A 10,837-nucleotide genomic window follows, 5' to 3' on the forward strand; every position below is an offset into this window, starting at 1 on the left:
ACTAATTCCAATGTTGCCTGGTAATGGTTCTCCTCACTGTCACTCAGAAACTAATTCCAATGTTGCCTGGTAATGGTTCTCCTCACTGTCACTCAGAAACTAATTCCAATGTTGCCTGGTAATGGTTCTCCTCACTGTCACTCAGAAACTAATTCCAATGTTGCCTGGTAACGGTTCTCCTCACTGTCACTCAGAAACTAATTCCAATGTTGCCTGGAAACGGTTCTCCTCACTGTCACTCAGAAACTAATTCCAATGTTGCCTGGTAATGGTTCTCCTCACTGTCACTCAGAAACTAATTCCAATGTTGCCTGGTAATGGTTCTCCTCACTGTCACTCAGAAACTAATTCCAATGTTGCCTGGTAATGGTTCTCCTCCCTGTCACTCAGAAACTAATTCCAATGTTGCCTGGTAATGGTTCTCCTCACTGTCACTCAGAAACTAATTCCAATGTTGCCTGGTAATGGTTCTCCTCACTGTCACTCAGAAACTAATTCCAATGTTGCCTGGTAATGGTTCTCCTCACTGTCACTCAGAAACTAATTCCAATGTTGCCTGGTAATGGTTCTCCTCACTGTCACTCAGAAACTAATTCCAATGTTGCCTGGTAATGGTTCTCCTCCCTGTCACTCAGAAACTAATTCCAATGTTGCCTGGTAATGGTTCTCCTCACTGTCACTCAGAAACTAATTCCAATGTTGCCTGGTAATGGTTCTCCTCACTGTCACTCAGAAACTAATTCCAATGTTGCCTGGTAATGGTTCTCCTCACTGTCACTCAGAAACTAATTCCAATGTTGCCTGGTATGGTTCTCCTCACTGTCACTCAGAAACTAATTCCAATGTTGCCTGGTAATGGTTATCCTCACTGTCACTCAGAAACGAATTCCAATGTTGCCTGGTAATGGTTATCCTCACTGTCACTCAGAAACTAATTCCAATGTTGCCTGGTAATGGTTCTCCTCACTGTCACTCAGAAACTAATTCCAATGTTGCCTGGTAATGGTTCTCCTCACTGTCACTCAGAAACTAATTCCAATGTTGACTGGTAATGGTTCTCCTCCCTGTCACTCAGAAACTAATTCCAATGTTGCCTGGTAATGGTTCTCCTCACTGTCACTCAGAAACTAATTCCAATGTTGCCTGGTAATGGTTCTCCTCACTGTCACTCAGAAACTAATTCCAATGTTGCCTGGTATGGTTCTCCTCACTGTCACTCAGAAACTAATTCCAATGTTGCCTGGTAATGGTTATCCTCACTGTCACTCAGAAACTAATTCCATTGTTGCCTGGTAATGGTTCTCCTCACTGTCACTCAGAAACTAATTCCAATGTTGCCTGGTAATGGTTCTCCTCCCTGTCACTCAGAAACTAATCCCAATGTTGCCTGGTAATGGTTCTCCTCCCTGTCACTCAGAAACTAATCCCAATGTTGCCTGGTAATGGTTCTGTTCAAAACAATACAATGTTGCAGGCAGCGGATGTTGAGGCCTGGAAGGGGTTGAGGGAGCTACTCCACATGCCTGCAGTGGAGCTGGAATGTCCTCCACCCAACGCCATCTGCAGTGGAGCTGGAATGTCCTCCACCCAACGCCATCTGCAGTGGAGCTGGAATGTCCTCCACCCAACGCCATCTGCAGTGGAGCTGGAATGTCCTCCACTCAACGCCATCTGCAGTGGAGCTGGAATGTCCTCCACCCAACGCCATCTGCAGTGGAGCTGGAATGTCCTCCACCCAACGCCATCTGCAGTGGAGCTGGAATGTCCTCCACCCAACACCATCTGCAGTGGAGCTGGAATGTCCTCCACCCAACGCCATCTGCAGTGGAGCTGGAATGTCCTCCACCCAACGCCGCCTGCAGTGGAGATGGAATGTCCTCCACCCAACGCCATCTGCAGTGTGTGTAGCGTTTTGGAGGAGGCTGAGCTATGGCGCGGTGGGGATTGTGGCTCAGATAAATATTTCTGTGCCACTTGTGCCGTGAGAACACACAGCACTCCCAACATTGTCCACCAGTTGGAGTTACTGAAGGTAATACATTTTATGTTATGTCAACAAACCTGTCAGCTTCTGGCTAAAAACCACAGAGCTTTTAAGCGGCAACTTAGATGAGAATTGCCCTCATGATGAATTTGAGACGGGGACTGGAATTACATTTCCAAATTAAATTAAATATGAAATTAAATCAAATTAAAGATGGTGGAGGAGCTTTTAAATTATAGTTTTTTTTTGTTTATTTTAGGGTTTCTCAATCCTTTTGTTCTTGCCCAGCATATACAACCTGATTCAACTAATCATCAGATAATTTAAGACAGTTTAATATTTGAGGCATACAAATGAACATTCTCAAATTAAAAACCTTTTGGATTTGTATGCCTGTTTACACTTTATTATAGGCATACAGGAATTCACATTTGAGGAAAAAAGCTCAACTAAATTTGGTTTCAAGTAAATTATATGTTCAGCTAAAATAATGTAACAAGAAGAAGTACTAAAAATAAACTGAAGCAAGATTCACAACAATGTGATGAGTCACTGCTGTCGCATGCAACTGACTGTTAGCTCCACCCTCTGGTTACTGTTGTCATATAAAGTGAGATGACAGAGGAGAAAACACTATATGGAGAGAGAAAAAAAATATGTAGTATTTCTGAACAATAATCTAGTCTAGAGGACAGAGTAAGATAATAAATACCTTGAATGACAGTATTACTACTTAGTAGAAGGATCACAAACTCACCGGGTTCTGTCATATTCAGGGGCGGTCTGTTCAATAGGGCGATATGGGCGACGCACTGCCAAACGGGAAAAGGAAGGGAATTTTTTTCTAATCAATTATATCACGGCAACAGTAGTTATCAGTGTTGTAATCTATACGTCTGATCTGCCACAGTGCCACACTGCCACTAATTGTCCAATCAGGCTAAAGTCGTGCTTCAAATGGCTCCCCCCCCTTTTGGGGCGATTTCAGTCAGGTTGAAAATCGCCCAGAAGTCTGTCATAGACTCCCATGTAAAATCAATTTTTTTCAAATTTCAGAGCTTTCAATACAATCTCTATGGGTTTCTGAGGGCTTGCACTTACGCGCTTTCGTCATACGTAACGTAACCATGAACGTAACTAAGAAAAGAGCGGGTAGCAGCCTCAATCAATTCACTACAACTATCAAAATGGCTAGGCTTCAGTGCAACTCGATTGTGTCTTTGAAAGAAGTTCCTTTTTGTCGGCGAACAAATGAAGATAAATTGGCAACGAAACAATTAGGACCTCCCAGACCAAATTTAATAATTCAACAGGTTTCTACTAAAGGGGGGAAGTCCTACACCCGAGAATTTTCCAAAAATTGGTATGAACGAAAAACCTAGCTAGCAGGCTGCGATGTAGCTAATGCAGTTTTCTGCTACCCCTGCTTACTCATTCACCCTGAAGGCGGCACGGCAGACAGCACCGCTTGGACAGCGACTGGTGTAACCGACATGCACCATCTTTCAGAAAAGATTAAGAAACATGAGCTGTCAAAGACCCACATGGATAGCTGTTTGAGAATTTCTGCTTTGGGGAGAGTGAATATTGCCACTCAACTGGATGAGGGATACAGGCTAGCTGTCCGCCGCCACAACGATGAGGTTAGCAAGAACCGCCATATCCTCAGCTGGCTAATCCAGTGTGTGAAGTTTTGCGGAGTGTTTGAGTTAGCTTTGCGAGGCAAAGATGAAACTGAGGGCTCCACCAACCCTGGTATTTTTCTTGGACTTGTCAACTTTGTGGCACAATTAGATGAGGTGTTTGATGACCATCTTAAAAATGCTAAAGTTTTCAAGGGCACATCAAAGACCATTCAAAACGAGCTACTGGAGTGTATGCTAGCGGTCACGAGGGAACATATTGTGGAGGAGGTGAAGTCTGCGAACTTCGTAGCTATCCAAGCTGACGAGACCACGGATGTTTCTACACAGACACAGTTGGTGCTTGTGCTGAGGTACATAGATAGCAAGCACAAAGTGCAGGAGCGCTTTTTTGAGTTCCTTCCCATCTCGGAATCAACCTCAGTCTCAATCGCCAGTGTACTTTTGGAGAGACTGAACGGTCTTTTTGCCGATGACGAGAAAGTCAAACTCATTGCGCAAGCTTACGATGGAGCCAGTGTGATGAGGGGAGAGAAGGCTGGTGTGCAGAAAAAGGTGCGTGAGCATTTCAAGAATGCCCATTACGTGCATTGCTATGCGCATCAGCTGAATTTGATCATGCATCAAGCTACTTCTCGCATCAAAAAAGTGAACATTTTCTTTTCCGATCTGAGCGGGATTACAACTTTTTTTTCCCGGTCACCCAAACGCACCAGCATTCTTGACCAGACTGTTGCACGAAGACTGCCCAGACCTTCATCCACACGGTGGAACTTCAACAGCAGAGTCGTGAACACTGTCTACGAGAATCGAGACGACCTCATAGAATGTTTTGAAGCCATCCGGACGGGTTCATTGGGTTCATTTGATCAGGGCACAGTGAGAGAGGCATCTGGCTACGTGAGGATGATGCATGATGAAGATTTTATTTTTTTCCTGCGGCTTTTTCACAAAATCATGCCCCACGTCGACATTCTGTACCAGAAGCTACAGAAGAAGGACATCGATGCTGTCTTTATCAAAAGTGCCCTCGACAGCTTCACAAGCAGTGTGCAGGCCATAAGGTAAGATTAAACAATATCATTCGATCTTTCTCAAAGCAGAGCTTTATTTGAAAATGTATGCATGAAAGGAGACTGCATTTGTGTTTGAAATTACATTATTCTCATTATATATGGCCAGTGGTGTAATCTATTTTATTTTATATACTATGTGTACTGTGCAGTGGTGCTCATAAGTGTATGAACACATTCTAAAGTTGACTAAAAAGAGGAATAAAAAAATAAAAAAATAATCTTTTGGAAATTTATCTTAATGACTTAATTAAAAAAGTTGGAAAATCCAACCTTTATGGACACCAATTTTCTTTTCTTTTTTATTCCTCTTTTTAGTCAACTTTAGCATGGGATCATAAGCTTATGAGCACCACTGTATACTGTGCTGAACATCCAGGCTATGTGAGACACAAAGGCTAACTTAAACACTAAAGACTTTATGCATCCCTGCCCATTTGTACTATACATCATGGATACATTGCATATACCTGTGCATCACATAGACAACAATACTGTACAAAGCCAACAAACACATTGGTCTGTTTGCCTTCAGGGACTCCTCTCAACAGCAGCTGCAAGAAGCAACAGGAGCCAAAAGACCCAGAACAGCTTTGAGAGAAGAGGAGAAGCAGAGGCTGTCTGAAGAGGTCTGCAACACCATCCTGGATCACACCAAAGAAAGGTTCTCTTTCTCTGGCCACCTTGTGAGTGCTACCTTACTGCAAGCAGACATGTTTGAAAGGTACTGCCATTCATTTCCTGATGAGGCTCTGAATGCCACTGTGAATGCATACCCCATGCTGAGCAAGGCAAAGCTCAAGACAGAACTATCTCTGATCTATGAGAATCCTGAATTCAAGGGAGGCTGTGGTGCACTGGCACTGTACCAGGTTCTCATGAGCTACAACCTCCAGGAGACGTTCTCTGAGACTGTGACTCTGTTGAACATCCTCATAACTACTCCCATGACAACAGCTGAAGCTGAGAGATGTTTCTCAACTTTGACACGAGTTAAGACATTCCTGCGAAATTCAATGGGCAAGGAACGTCTGAATGCACTGGCCATGCTTTCCATGGAGAGGGAACTAGTCCTCAGCATGCCTGATTTCAATGAGAAAGTCATTGAACGCTTTGCTGTATTGAAACAGAGAAGAGAACAGTTTCAGTACAAGTAATGTAGCCTCTCTCTCTCTTTGTCCCTCCCTCCCTGTCTCTTTAACACACACACGCCCAAATCAGTTCACAGTTGATGTTGTTTAAAATAGTTATTTTTCATTTTAAAAAAAGTAAAAAAAAAAAAAAAAAATCTGTTCATGTTCATTTTTACAAATCTATACAATTGGCCAGAATATGGTTGTTCATATTTACAAATCTATACAATTGGCCAGAATATGGTTGTTCATTTTTACAAAGCCATACAGATAGCTGTGTTTACCTTTTCTAGAAATTACTTTCAAATTCTGTTTTCAGGCAAAATGTCTATCACTGTTCATTTTCACAAATCTATACAAGAGGGCAGAATATGGAAGTCTATAAAAATGTCTTATTACCAATAACTTGCATCAATGTTTTCAGTAGCCTCTATCAAAAGCTCCTGCTTGCTTGTTGTGAATTATGCTCAGGTGCACATATTTCCAATTCAACCATGAGGCATAAAAATGTGGTAAAAGCTCTTGTTGATCCTGCAATCTGAACAAATACCAAGATGCTGTATTTTCAGCTGATATTTCATTTGTTTATGGAAATGCATATTGTTTATGCAGTGTTGAGGAATGTGAAAGAACACCCTTGATTATTTTTACTGTGATAACTTATTTTGATTTTGTATGCCAACACTTTTGAGTTCAGTCAATAAATGCTTCTGGTATTGACTTATGCTGCCCCTGTCTTCATGTTGTTGCTGGACATATCTTTTTAAAAATGTGTGTAGGTCACCTAAATCATCAGAAAAATTGCCCCCCCTGAGAATTTTTTCAGGAGCCGCCACTGGTCATATTATTATCCTACACCAGTGCAGTCAGAAGTTACGCGTTTTCCTCATATGAAAGTGAAAGTAAGTTTGTAGCCTACGCAGTTACAATATGGCTGTTGAAACTGTGGCGCACATTTCTCGGCAACATTAGACGTAGGATAAATGTGTTGATTTGAAGGAAAGACGGGCAGACTCTGGTAAGTCTAGGCTACACAGAACTATTATAAAGTTAAGTCGTCGTCAGACATTCAATAGACAGAGCAGGCTTGAGATATGATTCTTTATCATGCTGACCAACCTGGGCCTGGTTTCCGCGATGGGATTTAGGCTTAATGCTGGGTACGCATAAAAAGTGGGAAACGAGACTGAACAAAATACAAAGTTGAGTAAACGCTATTTTGCAAAGAAAAAGGTGTGTAAGAGAGTTCACCCTCCACTACAACCCCGTTGATGTGGTGTGCAGCGTAGAGGGCATAGTCCTTTAGTCTCTATGGGCCAGATGGTAGTGTACAGTTCAGAGATGGCTTGATGTGGTGTGCAGTATAGAGTGTATAGTCCTTTAGTCTCTATGGGCCAGATGGTAGTGTACAGTTCAGAGATGGCTTGATGTGGTGTGCAGCATAGAGTGTATAGTCCTTTAGTCTCTATGGGCCAGATGGTAGTGTACAGTTCAGAGATGGCTTGATGTGGTGAGCAGCATAGAGTGTATAGTCCTTTAGTCTCTATGGACCAGATGGTAGTGTACAGTTCAGAGATGGCTTGATGTGGTGAGCAGCATAGAGTGTATAGTCCTTTAGTCTCTATGGACCAGATGGTAGTGTACAGTTCAGAGATGGCTTGATGTGGTGAGCAGCATAGAGTGTATAGTCCTTTAGTCTCTATGGACCAGATGGTAGTGTACAGTTCAGAGATGGCTTGATGTGGTGTGCAGCATAGAGTGTATAGTCCTTTAGTCTCTATGGGCCAGATGGTAGTGTACAGTTCAGAGATGGCTTGATGTGGTGTGCAGCATAGAGTGTATAGTCCTTTAGTCTCTATGGGCCAGATGGCCAGTTGGTGAGGGCTACAGCATGGGGAAAGAAACTGTTCAGATGGGGGTCTATAACATCCAATCACATAGGTTTAGAGCAGCTGACAGATGCAAATTCATCGCTACTAACTCAAACTTCCTTGGTTTAAATACAATTTCTGTAAAGATTTTTTTTTAAAGTATATAACTTATAAATCATGAGCCTCATCTTGAAGAGTCACCTGCGACAGCAGTCATATGAATGTTGATCTGGGATCAGTTTAGCCTTTTAGATCATAATGAATCAGACTACATGGAGAGGGGGGGACCTGATCCTAGATCAACACTCCTCCTCTGAGACACTGCCTTTATGAATAAGGTCCCAGGAGTCACCAGGACCAACTGGAAGTGTCTCTGGATAAGAGCTTCTGCTAAATGACTAAAATGTAAGTGTAGTATGTAAATGAAAGTAAATGTTTCTTTTCTACAGGATCCATTTTGAGGCGACCGCGCAGAAAACACTATATGGAGAGAACTGAAAAATAAAGTAAGTATTTCTGAACAATAATCTATTCTAATGGACAGAGTAAGAGAATGAATACCTGGAATGAGATAGTACTAGTTAGTAGAACTGCTACTTGAGCTTAGTTGCTGACAGACAGCCGTTTTCAAAATGGAAACTAATCAGTAGGCCTACAGTAGAACTACAGTAAATCATATTTTGGAGAGAAAAAACACAACTAAACCTGGTTTGGAGTAAATTATAAGTTTAGCTAAAATAATGTAAGAGATGTCTTGAAGAAGCACTATAAAAAAAAATAGAATCAAGATTTAGCATAATGTCAGAAGTTACTGCTATCACATGCAACTGACTGTTATCGCCACCCTCTGGTTACTATTGGTATATAAAGGGGTGAGGCCATGACTGCAGTTGAATCTGAAAATAACAAAGTATCTTTACAGGGGCCATTTTGAGATGACAGAGCAGCTCATAGTTTAATCTCTAAACTGCAACGCAGTTTGAAAGTAAAGTGAGTATTTCAGGTTAATAATCTAGAATAAAGGGAACATTTGGAATTCACCAAACTAGTGTTGGAGTGCTGCTGGGCCATTCCTACCATGCAGAGCCTTTTCTGGCCCCAGGAAATATCACTTCTTATTTAGTGGAAAATGTGGATTCCAAAAGGCTTTAAATATAAAGTCAGGTGTCCTTTACCTTAAACTGGAGGCAAAAGAAACGCACACCTGTTTAGGAGAGGTGCTGGCTAACAGAGGAGAACACCTGTTTAGGAGAGGTGCTGGCTAACAGAGGAGAACACCTGTTTAGGAGAGGTGCTGGCTAGCAGAGTAGAACACCTGTTTAGGAGAGGTGCTGGGTAGCAGAGTAGAACACCTGTTTAGGAGAGGTGCTGGCTAGCAGAGTAGAACACCTGTTTAGGAGAGGTGCTGGCTAACAGAGGAGAACACCTGTTTAGGAGAGAAGCTGGCTAACAGAGGAGAACACCTGTTTAGGAGAGGTGCTGGCTAACAGAGTAGAACACCTGTTTAGGAGAGGTGCTGGCTAACAGAGTAGAACACCTGTTTAGGAGAGGTGCTGGGTAACAGAGTAGAACACCTGTTTAGGAGAGGTGCTGGCTAACAGAGTAGAACACCTGTTTAGGAGAGGTGCTGGCTAACAGAGTAGAACACCTGTTTAGGAGAGGTGCTGGCTAGCAGAGTAGAACACCTGTTTAGGAGAGGTGCTGGCTAACAGAGGAGAACACCTGTTTAGGAGAGGTGCTGGCTAACAGAGTAGAACACCTGTTTAGGAGAGGTGCTGGGTAACAGAGTAGAACACCTGTTTAGGAGAGGTGCTGGCTAACAGAGGAGAACACCTGTTTAGGAGAGGTGCTGGCTAACAGAGGAGAACACCTGTTTAGGAGAGGTGCTGGCTAGCAGAGTAGAACACCTGTTTAGGAGAGGTGCTGGCTAACAGAGTAGAACACCTGTTTAGGAGAGGTGCTGGCTAGCAGAGTAGAACACCTGTTTAGGAGAGGTGCTGGGTAGCAAAGGAGAACACCTGTTTAGGAGAGGTGCTGGCTAACAGAGGAGAACACCTGTTTAGGAGAGGTGCTGGCTAACAGAGTAGAACACCTGTTTAGGAGAGGTGCTGGGTAGCAGAGTAGAACACCTGTTTAGGAGAGGTGCTGGCTAACAGAGTAGAACACCTGTTTAGGAGAGGTGCTGGCTAACAGAGTAGAACACCTGTTTAGGAGAGGTGCTGGGTAGCAGAGGAGAACACTTGTAAAAGAAAAGGAGAGTCTCACTCTATGAGCTCAGATTAAATAATGTAATAACCTGATGACTAACGTTTCAATAGACAGCGGTCTTCATCATTTACCTTAAAAATACCAAAATATGGATCCTGAAAGGGAATTTTATGCATTTTCATATGGGTTAAATGGAATAGTAACTGAAATCTGGACACTGACTGTAGGCCTGTAACCTAATATAATATGAACTCCTGCAGAATTATGGATTTCTGGCATTTAAATGATACAGCAAATGTTAATTTTGTCTGGGGAACAGGGGTGGATAAATGTTATTCATTTCAGTATCTCTTGAGATAATGTGAATGAGACTGTAAGGTGTTATCTTTGACACTATTATACAAACAGTATTTTCAACCTTATCAACCTTATTAAACCGTTCTAACTGATGACAGCAGGCCTTAGTGTTATCAGGTAGGCTATTATCATTGTCATTATGGAGACACCTATTTTACAACCCTTATTCCATGAAACATATTAACGCTGTAGAACTGATGCACATCAAGAAATAAGGTGACATATCACAGGAAAACTACTTTAGGCGCTCTAGAGCACGTTAGATACATTCTGTCGGAGGTGGTTTAAACTGCATTCTAATGTCGACTTTGCTTATGGAAAACCATATCATGCCAAGGTTTTTACACATGCTCAGTTCTTGGGTCTCGAGTGGAAATTTGAAATGGAAGTTATGGAACTCCATCATGTGCTTCTGTTATGAGAAAACCTCCACAATGAAACAGACATTAAATGTGGAGAATGATAGATCTGTTGACCATCAAGTAGCCTATTAATTGTTATGCCTGTGTAGGCTACTGTAGTCTACCATTTTATACTATAAATATGTTGAAATGACTGGAGTCGTTGG

The sequence above is a fragment of the Coregonus lavaretus genome, assembly GCF_964263955.1.
Source record: "Coregonus lavaretus genome assembly, contig: HAP1_SCAFFOLD_1329, whole genome shotgun sequence".
In the NCBI taxonomy this organism is placed as follows: domain Eukaryota; kingdom Metazoa; phylum Chordata; class Actinopteri; order Salmoniformes; family Salmonidae; genus Coregonus; species Coregonus lavaretus.